The sequence below is a fragment of the Palaemon carinicauda genome, chromosome 23 (genome assembly GCF_036898095.1).
Source record: "Palaemon carinicauda isolate YSFRI2023 chromosome 23, ASM3689809v2, whole genome shotgun sequence".
In the NCBI taxonomy this organism is placed as follows: domain Eukaryota; kingdom Metazoa; phylum Arthropoda; class Malacostraca; order Decapoda; family Palaemonidae; genus Palaemon; species Palaemon carinicauda.
Genome location: NC_090747.1, coordinates 112,586,119 through 112,600,878, shown reverse-complemented (window position 1 = coordinate 112,600,878; position 14,760 = coordinate 112,586,119). Strand labels below are relative to the sequence as shown.

Here is a 14,760-nt window from a genome sequence, read left to right as displayed (position 1 = left end):
AGCATTATTTGGCATGGTATAGGGAAACAATTCCAGTTTTTCTAATTCCATATTCAGTCAAAGACACGAACCTTGTATTCAGGTGAAAAGAAAATGACAAGTACAGGATAGGTCTTGATAGGTATATGAGGGCGACATGGATAAAACTTGAATGGCATATAAATCTATACATACGATATAGGTAAAGTGACACTAAAGATAAATATAAGTAATAACACACACAACCTCAGATGTTGGTAGGAAATTCCTTATTAAGAATCGGAGGGAAAGATAAGCAGCACTTGCCAGTAGATTTTTCCATATGATAACTCTATATTTATTCAAAAAGACTATAATAATTACCACTCGAGCTGTATGAACAAATGTATTCAAGATTAATTCTAGAATTAGGATAGAAAAAACGAATAGTTTTGTTTGAATGCTGATATTTATTAACCTTTTACATATGATTTTTTTTTTTCGTCTTTTCCATGCATTCCTTAAAAGTATATAATGAGGTCATTTAGGATAAGTTATTTTTGAGATGCAGAAAGGAAAAGCATGATGATTAGCATCCTAGAGGGAAGACCTCTCTAATTCCTTTAGTCTCACAGATGGCACGGTAAGCCTTTGCAACATGACAGGCATTTCTGCTTGCAAAGCACATCTTCCTGAAAGGCTCTGGGCGCACGATTGGATTGCATCGTGATCGAACTCCGAAGAGGGCTTGGCAGTGAAGCGCATGTACCACTGGAACCTGCATGGGACTTACAGGAGCAACTTGAGGGGTCTGGCACTGCTGATTTTCCTGCCAGGACTTGACAAGTTCTTGCATATTAGGTGCCCTTGTACCTTGAGGAGTCATCCAGTCATTTCCCATCTCCCCGTCATAGGTGCCTAAAAGACCAGCCACTTTGCCAAATGTCCAGCCAGACACTTCAACTGATGCTGCGTGGCTCATTCTGTAAACACGGAGTGTTATGAATGGTGTCTTCACTTTGATCTTTTCCTGATCTTTGACTATTTCGACTTCACTTTGAACCTCTCTAGGGCCCCTGACAGGACTTCCATTTACAGTAACGGTAAAGTCAGGTTTGACCTCTATTGTAGCTCCAGCTGCCTTCATAATGAAGTGTGGGGAAGGAGCAGACTTCTGATTTTCCATCATCAAGGAGTGAGTCTTGTACTGTGCAAGCAAAACTTTGCATGGAGAATGAGGTACTCGTAGAACTGCTCCATCAAATGTAAGGATCTCGGTTCCATCAACAACCATGGCTGTACGATTGAAAGGTGGTAAAAGATAACGAGCATGACGTGGGAGGAATTTGTAGTAAGTCCACACAATGTTATCAACTGAAGTTGGCATAAGGGCTTCAAACCACCACAATGCACGGTCAACGACTGGAACTGGATTCAGTGATACATAAGACAAAGCTTGAGGAAGTGAGTGCACTGGTCGGCGAATAGGTAGCTGTAACTGGAAGTGACGACCTTCCATCTGAACAGGTAGGTAGAGTGCTTGTTGTACAACATTCTTAACCCACATATCTATGCTCTTGAACATCATGTGATCCTAGAATAAAAAAGGAAAAGATATAATTAAAGAATTTTCCCCTTAATAAATAGGATGCTGGTGTATATATTGAAGTATAACAAAATGTCTTTTTTCAATTATTCAAGTGGTCTTACAAAATTCATATGGTTGACAATCCAGTTAACGATATGTGTGGATTTCTTATAAAGCATGATGTTACGTCGCTGCATGTCAACATTCCTTCTGAGAGTAGACTTGATTTTGCTCAGAATCTGCTTCAATCCCTGGTATTCCTCTTGATGGTTCCTCCAAAGGGATTCAAATTCGGATTCTACATTCCTATAGACAGAACTCTCCTGGAACTCTGACCACCAGCGTTGAATTTCCTGAGGCATTTCACCAGTCTTCATACCGCGAGCAGTTCCCACCACAACTGTGAAAAAATATATATGTTTTCACAGGTTTTATTCCCAGCGTATCTACAAGTTTCCACAATGAAGCAGTTTAATTTTCTATATCTTTTTATTCCTAATTTTACCGTGTAATCTTCCATTTAAATCTTAAACAGTATAAATTTCAGTACTAACCCACCACCCTAATTCAAAATACCTTATATGAGGCAAATGAAGAAATGTAAGTTTCTTCATACTTTTACCACAAAATATACTGATATATGCAAGTTAATGCCTTTTAAATCTGTTAGAACAAATTTACAATAATACTTCAATTATATGAAAAACTGATAAGTTTATCTCATAAGAATTATATTACCTTCCTTGACGACACTAGTTAATCCAGAAAATTGTTCTTTAAGAGTCCTCATCATGTCGGATACAGATGAGGATAAAGTTTGTTGGAAGTGAGCATACTGAGACCAAAGTTTTGAGCATCCTTCAGCAATGTTAGTGACAAGGTCACTGTGAGTCCATTTTCTGATATTATCTAATCTAGGAATGACTAAATCGTTTTCTAAGTCAGAATAGATCCTTGAGGCTTCATTCTTCATTTCCTGCCATAATACTGACATTTGGGCAGAGGGTGATCCGGAACCCTCTTTTAAAACTTCCGTGCTCATAGAATCCATCCAGTTGCCTGCAGATGAAATGTGGTTCCTCCAGATATCTTGAAGTTCACTCTGAAAAATATAGAATGTCACCTCAAGGTGCATTTGATGCTTTTTTTCATATTTAACTAAGAAATTGGAAGCTTAAAATTATTGATTATATTAGGAAAATATATTTGATCATACCTTGATTTGATGCAGCTTTTCACCTTCATACTTAGTTTCCAGCTTCATCATTGAGGGAGAAGTAAGCATCAAACGAGCCATGCCGATTGGCCTTTTCTCCATGGTTTCTGGGTTGGCTTCTGAGATGCAGACCTCGACATCCTTCAATCCTTTCATACCAATCTTGGTTACATGCATTTTGTCACTTCCATGCTTCCTTGTGGTCATTTCTATAAATGCTGGCTTGCAAAGTTCAGAATAAATATCATAAGTTCCAATAAGAGAGGTCATAGCCTTGCCTTCAGCTCGGATTCCATAGCAAGAAGAACTCTGATGAGGATGCAGTGCTAGAGCAATGTCTACAGCCTTTTGATTTTCATTCTTCACCATGAAAGAAATAGCAGCATTTCTGCCAGACCTCATATCTATTCTTCCTGACATCAAGAAAGAAGTAGGAGAAGAGTGAGTCTTGTGGAATTTAATGTCAAATCCATAATTACCAGGACCATGGGCAGCACGTACAATTACTTTGGGCTGAACTTTGAGTACCTGAAATATAAGTTTTATGAATTAAAATAAGAATATAGTTTTAGTAGAAGATTATTTCTTTATTTATTTATGAGACTTAAGAAATAATATAGTTTGTATAACACACCTTTCCTGAAAGTTGTGCTTCAACGACGACAGTGTTTTTAGCAAAGATGCTGGATTCCAATTTTCCAATAATCTTATCTTCTGGTTTCTGGAAAATATCTAATTCTACAGTTCCTGTGATCTTCTCTTCACCTCTTCGAAGTTGAATATCCATTCGACGGTCCCTCTCTAGACTAGGATGACTGATACGTCCTTCAAATCTAGACTCTCTATTCCAGTCGGAGTGAGATTGGCGTAATGCAATTTCATACTTTGCACTACTCATACCCTTGTGAGGAATGAACCCACAGTGGCAGTCAGAACAGGGTGTGCCAGTACAGTCATTACACTTGCATTCTCCCTCCATTGTGCGAGAAGGTGTCATGAGTAACAATGAAAGAGAATGACGTTCATGGTTCTTGAAGTGAGCACGATAAAGGGCAGAAGAATGTGTTGCCATAGATGTCATGGATGATGAGGTAGAGGATAGGAGATGTTCCAATGCCTTCATAAGTTCAGATACTTGTTTGAGGTTGAGTTCTACTTCAAATCCTTGAACTCCACCCTCAGGAGAAAGTTTTAGCTTATACATTGCACCATTTACAGGAGAGCCCATTTCAATGACCCACTTAGTACTGTATTCACCTTGTTGATTATTCATCTGAAGTTGGGTCCTTATTGGTTGTTGGAGTGATGGGCAGGAAATGTCAATCTGCAAATTATTAATATTCTTGTTATCACTGAATTGCTTACAGAAATCTTTTTTTAAACTTCTTGATAATTATTTAGCTGTGAATATATGGTTATCAAGAAAAAATAGTTTAAATGACTTCTTCACATTGCTATGGACTTACTTTATTTATTGAGTCTATCAATGAATTAAAAAAAGGACTATATTGAATTTTTCATTAGACAATAAAAAAAATTTATATAAAAAAGTCATGTAATATCAGGACGTAAATTGTTCATTATACGACACAGTATAAAAAAAGAATTGAAAATTAAGCTTTTTCCTGTATTGTTCAGTTATGAAGAGTACCAATAAAAAGTGTCAAATCTATCTTAAATATAAGTAATAGTTTACCTTTAGATCAGCTTCCCTTTGGGTTGGAGTCCAATGATGCATTGCTTCCAAGTTCATTGTTGACTGTCGACCTTCAGGAGCATTAAGATCTACTTTGGTCATCATCTTGCAGTTGCGAAGTCCTTCACGCCATTCAAGAGAAGTTTGGGAATTCCACTTATACTCTTTGTTTTCGGGTGTCCTGAGAGTTCCTTCTATCTCTACTTTTGGTCCTGAGGACTCTTTCTCTACCATTACCATAGCATTCATTTTGTACATTTGTTGGCTGGGAGTAGTAACTTCTAGCATCAAGTTGTTCCTTCCAATAAACCAAGTGCGAGGATCGCTGAGCTTTAGTTCAGCTTTGAACTGATGCTGTTTCTCTAAGTAAATCCAGTTACCCCTATAAAAGTAAAAATATCAAGAATATATTACCTAATATAAACAGGACATTAATATAGGATTATGCATGATAGTTATTGATACTAAAAACTTCACTGTAAAAGTGTAACATTAAGAACTTACTGGATAACACAGTCTCGTAGAGTTGCTAATGGATTAACCAGTCTGACTTCAGCCTTGATTTTCTTATTTGGGTTACGATCAGCATCCCAGGCTAATTCTGCATTTGCTCTCTTGCTTTCGAAATCAATATCAAAGAATCCTTTCCTCCTCAATGGAGAAGAGCTCTTTGGCATAATGAGTTGATTAAAACTGAGGTGAAGAACTTTCTCGCTAACTATAACATTCATGGTCTTTTCTACCATTGATGGGACAATCATTTTAAACTGCACATTTGTTTCTTTTCCATCTTGAGTTGCCATGTTCCATTCTGTAGCAATAAGACGTTCTTCTCTGTTCTTTAGCTCAAATGTGAAGGCCTGCTTTCCATGCATTAATACAACGGAAGTCGAGACTGTGTAGGGTTGGAAACGAAGTAAAACAACCCTCATCTCGGTCTTAAACTGAGTGTTTCTAGAAGAGATCATAGCTGTGAGTGGTCCTTCTACTTGGAGAATAGGACTTTCTCCATGTTTAGCAACTGCTTTAACTTGATACTGAGAACTTCCTTGACCTGCTGCAGAAGCTTGAAGCATCATTTTCTTCATGCGTGCTGGGATATCAAGCTAGAAGAAGATTAGTCAATTAGTTTCATAGACAAGCGTTCAACTTATTGTTCTCTTATAAAAGTGAATTTTATTATGATCACCCAAAAGAAAAAGAAAAAAAAATACTCACTAATAACTTCAAATGATGTGTTTCTCCAGACCGCATCAACATCATCTCGACTTCAATAACCTTTGCACTTTCTCCTTGGGAGACCACTTGTAATACAACTCCCTTTTTACTTTCTTGATTGTATAAAACAAGGTTTTTCTTATATCTGGCGCTTCCAATTTTAGCTAAAAAAGAAAAAGATATGGAAATTAAGTTCTTTTACCAGTTTGAGGAAAATAAACAGGCAAGAACACCTTTCCTATGATAAAGAAATATTTAGAAAACTACAAATAATAGAACATATTTATAGCTCTTATTCTAGGTATTCATTTAAAATCTTCGTTAAAGAAAATTTGTTCCAATACTTAGCAGAAAGAAAATAAGTTAATGCTTGATGGACCATCTCAAAAGCAAAATCAACAACCTTGATATTGTACAAACCTTCAAGATTAGTTTTCAGTGCCATATCCATGAATGAGCTTCCTTCCATGACATGGGTGGCAGTCATTTCAACCTTCTCATTTCCTTTCTGACCAAACTTGAGTTCTGACTTGTACTGTGATTCACTTTCCTTCCTTACAAAAGAGACCAAGTGCCATTGTCGGAATGCAAGGTTTGTTTCAAACTTGCGCAGCCTTCTTGGATAAGGAATCATGGATCCCTCAATGAAACACATATCTGCGCTAGCTGTTGAAAGAGTTACAAAGATAGATATACATATATAGCTTTCTGAAATATTTCAACAATTAACCAAACTTATCACATATATATACAAATTATATGTAATTTTTTATATGTTATGTCAGTAGCAATGATTATCATATGTAATGAATACCTTCAAAGTTGAGTTGGACACGTTCCCTAACTGCAGCTAATGTCTGCAATGCCATATCCAATTTAACTTCTTCTCCTTCTCCAATCATCAAGAACTTAGCTTCAATACCCTTTGTACTAGGATTGTACTGTCTGCTTTCACTGAAATAAGCAATCATCTCTAGTTGTTTTTCTGATTGAGTCCACTTTCTGGTCATCTGGATCTTGATACCTCCTAAACGCTCTGATTCAAACGTTGCAGAGATTTTCTTTGCCTCTCCTTCATTAGTAGAGGAAATAAGAGCATTGCATTTCCTTGGGGAGGAAGATCCTGGAGTTTCGAGCTCAATCTTTATTACTCTCTTTCCTCCAGTGTTTTCTTCTCTACCCATTACACGGATTCCTCTCATACCCGAGTCGGCCTTTTCTAAGAACACTTGGATGTTAGCAGGTGGACCAAGAGGAAGACCTTCACTGCGGAAAATATTTGGCATGTTGACATCGTAACAAAGTTTAAGTCCTAGCATTGGTTCCAGTTTCATTACACAAGACCGAGATTGGAATCGTGTGCTTCGTACAGATGAAGGATTGATTTTCGTCTCTTCTTGACCCATTACTCTCTTCATGAGGTAGATTTCACTCCTCATATTCAATAATTCCATTTTCTCTGGTATCTCTAATGTTACCTCAAAGCCTTGACCAGATGTGTATTTGGCATTAATGCTAGTTCCAACATTTGTTGAAATACGATTCCTCATTTTGATTCCAGTTCGAACAATATGGCAGTCATAGCCAATAAAGGCATCAATTTGAGTTGATAGACTTGGGTAGAATTTCATGACACCAGGAGTGCCGGACATTAGTCCCCTGACGCGAGATTCCATCTTAAGACCAACCATAGCAGTTCCCTCTAGTTTCATTTTGAGAGGTAATCCTTGCATTGTAGGCAAATGATAATCAAGGTAAAGCTGAGCTGCCCGTACTGTATCCAGGTTGTTTTCTGCAGCTCTATTAATCATGTTGTCAAAACTATCAAACATGTTATTGATAAGTTCTTCCATTTTGATATTTTTCATATTTCCCATTAAAGATCCAAAGGCCATTTCCTGATTATTAATGCGAGCATAGAAGTCTGCTTTCTGCATATGTCTTTCCATATAATTTATCAAAGAGATGAGAGATCTGTGACAAATCAATAGACCTCCTTTGCCTGAAAGAGCCTTGTAACCATTCGTTTATCTTGTTGAATGTTTCTTCAATATTTGATGAGAGATCACGGAGAATCTGTCTTGATGAGGTTTTCCTGAGGTAACTTTCTGGGCCAAACATTTCTTCTATGATTGATTCAATTCCTTCAAATCGTGCTCCAATCTCTCCAATATTGAAAGGTGTTGCTCCAAGGGCTCCAGTAAGATTAAGGTTAACTGAGCGGGGAATGAAGGATCCTGGAGCATAGATGAGATTAGACTCCATACCAGCACCTACACCAAAGGTTGGGGCATAGTATGATAGGTCAACATTGCGAGAGATCTTTCGCCAGTCCTTGGTGAAGTTAGATGGCAGGACTATGGTTTCAAGCATATTTTTGAGATTTCCCTTAAAAGAAGCAGTTGATTCACGGACATTCTGCAGATGACTTAAGATGAAACTCCTCACTGCAAAGATGAACGTTAAATTAACATTCATTACCAGTTCTATATTTCAAGGAAAGTCAATAAGAAGTGCGCAAGAAATTTTATCAACAGGTTAATTTTTGGTTCAGAATTGACAAACATAAACTTACCCTGAGTATTTTCTGCAATAGCAATTTTATCTGTAATCATCTTTAGATCTTCATATTTGGCACATTTGACTGCTGCTAGATATGATCCAATACGAACTTCAGTTTTCTTTCTTGGATCAAGTACAACATTAATCAGCTGTTTGATTGCCGGATGTATCTGTAAAAAACCATTATGAGAGAGAGGATTAAATAAAAATTATGCGCTTTACCTATGAATGTTAAAACTTAGCAACATCATGAGAATTTGTTTGTTTGTTTTTTTTACAGTACTCTGATATAATAAGGCAGGTTAGTCAACATTGGTGAAAACTATTTTGTACACCAAAGAAAGAAAAGCTACATTACTTTGAAATAATTATAGGGTACTCTAAAACCAATACTAAATTGTGGCTAATTTGATTTAGAAATTAAATGTATCATAGTTTCCTCTTTGATGTTAAATTCAGATTGGACTTACTTCTGGGGTACAGCGAACGTTTCTGAAGGCTTGTGTGGCAGCGATGCGAATACCTTGGTCAGCCTCTGAATTTTCTATGCACTGCATGATTGGTCGAGCCATTTCTGAATTCATCACACCCATATTTCCGAGAGATTTGAGTAACACGAGAGCCTGGTTTCTAGTTTGTTCATTTGGTGAAGGAGTGCAAACTTGTCCTACCTTGGTGCTTAGAGTCTCGGCCAACTGACGAACAGGTGCTTTTTCTTGGCATTTGGGATTTTGCCTGCAATAAGTATGCACCATGGATGCACCAGCTAAAGTGGTCCTTGGGAAACGTTGGTACTGTTCAAATAGAGGTTTCAAAGCTTCAATAGAGTGAATACATGGTCGGGGCATGAAGTACATTGAAGCAGCATAAAGAGCAGCTCGTCCTCCAGTAGCCTTTCCAGAAACCAACTCTTGAATCATAACCTTAACTGCTCCAGATTCGTAAACAAAAGCTAATCCATCTAAGAACATACTTTCAAGCTTTTGACGTTGTTCACAGATCTGTCCACCACGGATCTTCTCCAGAGTTTGTGGTATTGCTTCTTCAGGTACTCGGCGCATATATTGTAAGGCTTTGGCAAAATAAGAAGCAGCATCTTCTTGGACTCCATGCTTTACCTTTTCACATACTTCTTTTAGCAGTTCGTCTACCTTGGCTACCATTGATGGATTTTTCTTTAGTGTTTGCTGGTCATAACGAAGAGTCTTTCTGATAAAGCGACTAGGGAGGTGAGAAACTGCTGGTGGAACGTTATCGGTTTCTGACTCAAATCGTAAAGTTGATTCTTGGACAGCTTCTATGTACTTATAAGAACCATAGGCTGGTCGGATGATGTTCTTGTCTTTACAAGTGATGCTGGTGTAAACACCTTTTGTAATTTCTTGTTTGCATTCTGAAAAGGATTCTTCCATAGGCAAAGGAGCTTTTAACCAAGCTTTCGTTGACTCAGCTCGGTTGATAAAATGATCTTGGCAGAACCGATGGTTTTTCATTTTCATCACAACAACCTTCTCTCCTTCATTTTTCACTTCATACATAGTTGAACAGTTACCGATTATATCAGTCTGTATAAAATAGAAAAAAGTATATGATTGATAAAATTAGATTTATACTATTGATACTGTCATGTCCAGAAAATCCTTATCTCTGATTAATTTATTATTTTTTTTTTACTGTTATTATCCCTACGAATATCTGTCAGACAATTTACCTCTGTAAAGTTCAGACCCGAGTTGATAGAGGAGTTGGAAGGCAGGGTGTTCTGGAAAACAGAAGCAATTCCCTTTTTTATGTTGACAGACCAAACATCATCATCAGGATGGGCACAGGACTCCATCACCCGTCCGTCGATGATAGACACGACCAAGGGGTACCTCTCGAGGAATACGGGTGCACTATTTCCTGACAGAAGGAAGCAACTTACACTGATACCGGATCCCAAAATTCAATTTGTTTTTTTTTTTCCAATTTCTGATATTTTGAATCCGAAATGAATGTTCATCTTTATGACAATACCTACCTGCACGGCTTATGAGAGAGGGCTCCTTCATCGTGATGGCCATGTCACAGGGAGAGAGCCAGGAAAGCTCAACCTTAGATGTCCCTTCCAAGTCTACATTCCCTCCTTCCACGTCGTTCAATTTGATTTGGGACTTCCCCTTGTATGAATACACGTAAGTCTTCCCCGGGGTATAGAAGAGTTTGGGCGATCCAGCTACTGGGCATTCTCTTGAGCATAGCTTAGTTGCAGATGGCCAAGGAGCTGGAAAAGATATCAAGTTGACACATAAGGCAAGGAACTGGAAAAGATATCAAGTTGACACATGAGCCTAGGAGCTGGAAAAGATATCAAGTTGACACATAAGCCAAGGAGCTGGAAAAGATATCAAGTGGACACATAAGTCAAGGAGCTGGAAAAGATATCAAGTTGACACATAAGCCAAGGAGCTGGAAAAGATATCAAGTTGACACATAAGCCAAGGAGCTGGAAAAGATATCAAGTTGACACATAAGGCAAGGAACTGGAAAAGATATCAAGTTGACACATAAGCCTAGGAGCTGGAAAAGATATCAAGTTGACACATAAGCCAAGGAGCTGGAAAAGATATCAAGTGGACACATAAGTCAAGGAGCTGGAAAAGATATCAAGTTGACACCTAAGCCAAGGAGCTGGAAAAGATATCAAGTTGACACATAAGCCAAGGAGCTGGAAAAGATAACAAGTTGACACATAAGGCAAGGAACTGGAAAAGATATCAAGTTGACACATAAGCCAAGGAGCTGGAAAAGATATCAAGTTGACACATAAGGCAAGGAACTGGAAAAGATATCAAGTTGACACATAAGGCAAGGAACTGGAAAAGATATCAAGTTGACACATAAGTCAAGGAGCTGGAAAAGATATCAAGTTGACACATAAGCCAAGGAGCTGGAAAAGATATCAAGTTGACACATAAGACTAGGAGCTGGAAGAGATATCAAGTTGACACATAAGCCAAGGAGCTGGAATTGATATCAAGTTGGCACATAAGCCAAGGAGCTGGAAAAGATATCAAGTTGACACATAAGCCAAGGAGCTGGAAAAGATATCAAGTTGGCAATAAACTAAGGAGCTGGAAAAGATATCAAGTTGACACATAAGCCAAGGAGCTGGAAAAGATATCAAGTTGACACATAAGCCAAGGAGCTGGAAAAGATATCAAGTTGACAATAAACTAAGGAGGAGCTGGAAAAGATATCAAGTTGACACATAAGCCAAGGAGCTGGAGAAGACTTCAAGTTGAAAACTCGATAATGGAAGTCATTAAAAAGATTACTTAGGAGGCAGAAGTTTAGGTTCATTAAATGATTCATTAAGTTATATAAGTAATTAAATTAGTATGATAATCGTACATAGTAGCCATACATTTTTTTTTTCTGAACTCGATTGACATCTCTGACGTGTTAGAATCAAGCATCCAATCGTTTTCTTTATCTAGAAAGGGGTTTCTCGCAACAAATCTTAACAAATATTGCTTTAATGAAAAAATATTGATACATTTTATGCATACATTAATATGAACCGTTATCTATACTTGACATCTTGAAGATATAATACATTTGATAAATCAACTATTAAGTACTTGTGAATTAATAATATTTACCAGCTGAAGCTGTCGCCAAGATGGCAAGAACGAGTAGAGTTGAAGAGGTCATGGTGGCAGGTTGGTGTCACCATAACCACTGATTAGATCTGTTTTCGAGCTGGCTTTAATATTCCCTAGAGACGTGGCCTTTTTATCTATATAATTAGGTAAAAGATATTGATTTCCTGACCCGCATATTTTCACCCAGGTTTTTTGATGACGCAACAATGTAGTCGATAATCGTTTTCTCGTCCGATCAGCGAGAATCGAGTGTTGTCTGGAAGAGCCCAGACTTTTTATCAGTCATTGCTCGTGGTTCATGTAACCTGGCTTTACATGTGATATTTATTTGCTGATTTATGTCTAAATACAACGTTACATTGTCTAAGGAAAAGAGATAAATACAAATATCATTGGGTGGACGTCTGACCCTGTCTGGTTTTCACACATCGTTCTGTTCCTGGGCTTATAGAGACTATTGCCATTAAATGTTTATTTCTTTTCAGTTAGCAAAACTTTTCGTTAACAATTATACATACACATCAACACACACATACGTACAAACTCATTAAACCCCAAGTCATAGAGATTTCACCACTCTCGATATTTCCCTGAGAAAATCGGCAATTACTCGAATGCATGTTACTGTCAACTGTTTCATTATCTTCGCGAAAATCTAAAATTTTGCGAAGCATGTGTTCATCCCTGTCTGTTTGTTAGTTTATTTGTCTATTGATTTGCTTGTTTATGAGCAACATCACACACAAACTGATGTACCGATTATGATCAAACTTGGTATTCATGTTGAGTATGACCCAAGGATGAATTTGTAACATTTTGGATGAAGTATATCAAAGTTTTTAAGATGATAAGAGGTAGCCATTTTGAAATTATTATTTTTTTGTATATGCATTACAGCTTTCGGTCTGTACTCTGTCCTTAATTATGCTCAACTAAAACCTCAAATCATATTTCATCGAACTGTTACATTTATATGAATAATAAGACTATTCTGAAATATTATTCAATTATTATTATTATTATTATTATTGTTATTATTATTATTATTGTTATTATTATTATTATTTTTATTATTACTAGACAAGCTACAACCCTAGTTGGAAAAGCAAGATGCTATAAGCCCAAGGGCTCCAACAGGGAAAAATAGCCCAGTGAGGAAAGGAAATAAAGAAATAAATAAATGATGAGAATAAATTAACAATATATCATTCTAAAAGCTGTTAGAGCGAGCGTCAAAACAGATATGTCCTATATAAACTATCAACAAGGTCAAAAACATATATGTCATATATAAACTATAAAAAGACTCATGTCAGCCTGGTCAACATAAAAACATTAAGATAGTGTTAACGTATAACAAGCCAAAAATTGTTACCGAAAGACGAGAGTAAACAAGATTAACTTCTTATTTAAGCAAGTTAGTGCTTAACAAAATGCAAGAAATAATGTACACATCACTGTTAAAATAAAACCCGGAAATTCTTCGTAAAAATATTCTGTTCTCAGCCGTATTTCAGTAACATACAGGCGACCGTAATTTTGCCTTACTTTGTTATTATCTTTTACGGGTTGGTAACCGTAATATCACTCCTTTACGTAAGTATATCCTTTTTTAAAACGGTAAAAAACCTGGAATAAAAGTTGCCAGGCATTTACTGGTTTTTTTAATGCAATTTTTTTTTAACAGTGATTGATAAAAACTTAATATCATCACACGATGATACTTGACTTTCGCAATTGACAAAATTACTAATATATCGTCCAAAAGAAATTTTCAATATACATATGAAATCAGCAGTAAAGAATTAATAAAATTATATTTATCAGTAGCATAAAAAATGAAAAGTAAGATATATGAAATATTCTCAAGAAAAGGGTGACTTTTGGCTTCTAGAAGTTTTTAAACACTGATTTTTATGCCTATTTTTATTTTTACTTATTTCTTACTCCTGAGAAATATATAATTTATGATTTTTTTTGTTATAAATTAAAGTTAATAAAGAGGCATTAAAGTCAGTGTCTTAACACTTTTAGAAGCCTATCGCTACTTTTTTCTCTTGAGAATTAAAGGCTTTATATATATATATATATATATATATATATATATATATATATATATATATATATATATATATATTATCATTATTATTACTATCCAAGCTACAACCCTAGTTGGAAGAGCAAGATGCTATAAGCCCAGGGGCTCCAACAGGGAAAAATAGCCCAGTGAGGAAAGGAAATAAGGAAATAAATAAATGAAGAGAACAAATTAACAATAAATCATTCTAAAATAAGTAACAACGGCAAAACAAACATGTCATATATAAACTATTAACAACATCAAAAACAAATATGTCATAAATAAACTATAAAAAGACTCATGTCCGCCTGGTCAACAAAAAAGCATTTGCTCCAACTTTGAACTTTTGAAGTTCTACTGATTCAACCACCCGATTAGGAAGATCATTCCACAACTTGGTAACAGCTGGAATAAAACTTCTAGAGTACTGCGTAGTATTGAGCCTCGTGATGAAGAAGGCCTGGCTATTAGAATTAACTGCCTGCCTAGTATTACGAACAGGATAGAATTGTCCAGGGAGATCTGAATGTAAAGGATGGTCAGAGCTATGAAAAATCTTATGCAACATGCATAATGAACTAATTGAACGACGGTGCCAGAGATTAATATCTAGATCAGGAATAAGAAATTTAATAGACCGTAAGCTTCTGTCCAACAAATTAAGATGAGAATCAGCAGCTGAAGACCAGACAGGAGAACAATACTCAAAACAAGGTAGAATGAAAGAATTAAAACACTTCTTCAGAATAGATTGATCACCGAAAATCTTGAAAAACTTTCTCAATAAGCCTATTT

At 36.5% G+C, this 14,760-nt stretch overlaps 1 pseudogene; it reads right to left on the bottom strand.

Annotated features, from left to right (window-relative positions):
- Window positions 1-415: 415 nt before the first annotated feature.
- On the bottom strand, window positions 416-11,980 carry LOC137617387 (vitellogenin-like; annotated as a pseudogene).
- Window positions 11,981-14,760: the final 2,780 nt, after the last annotated feature.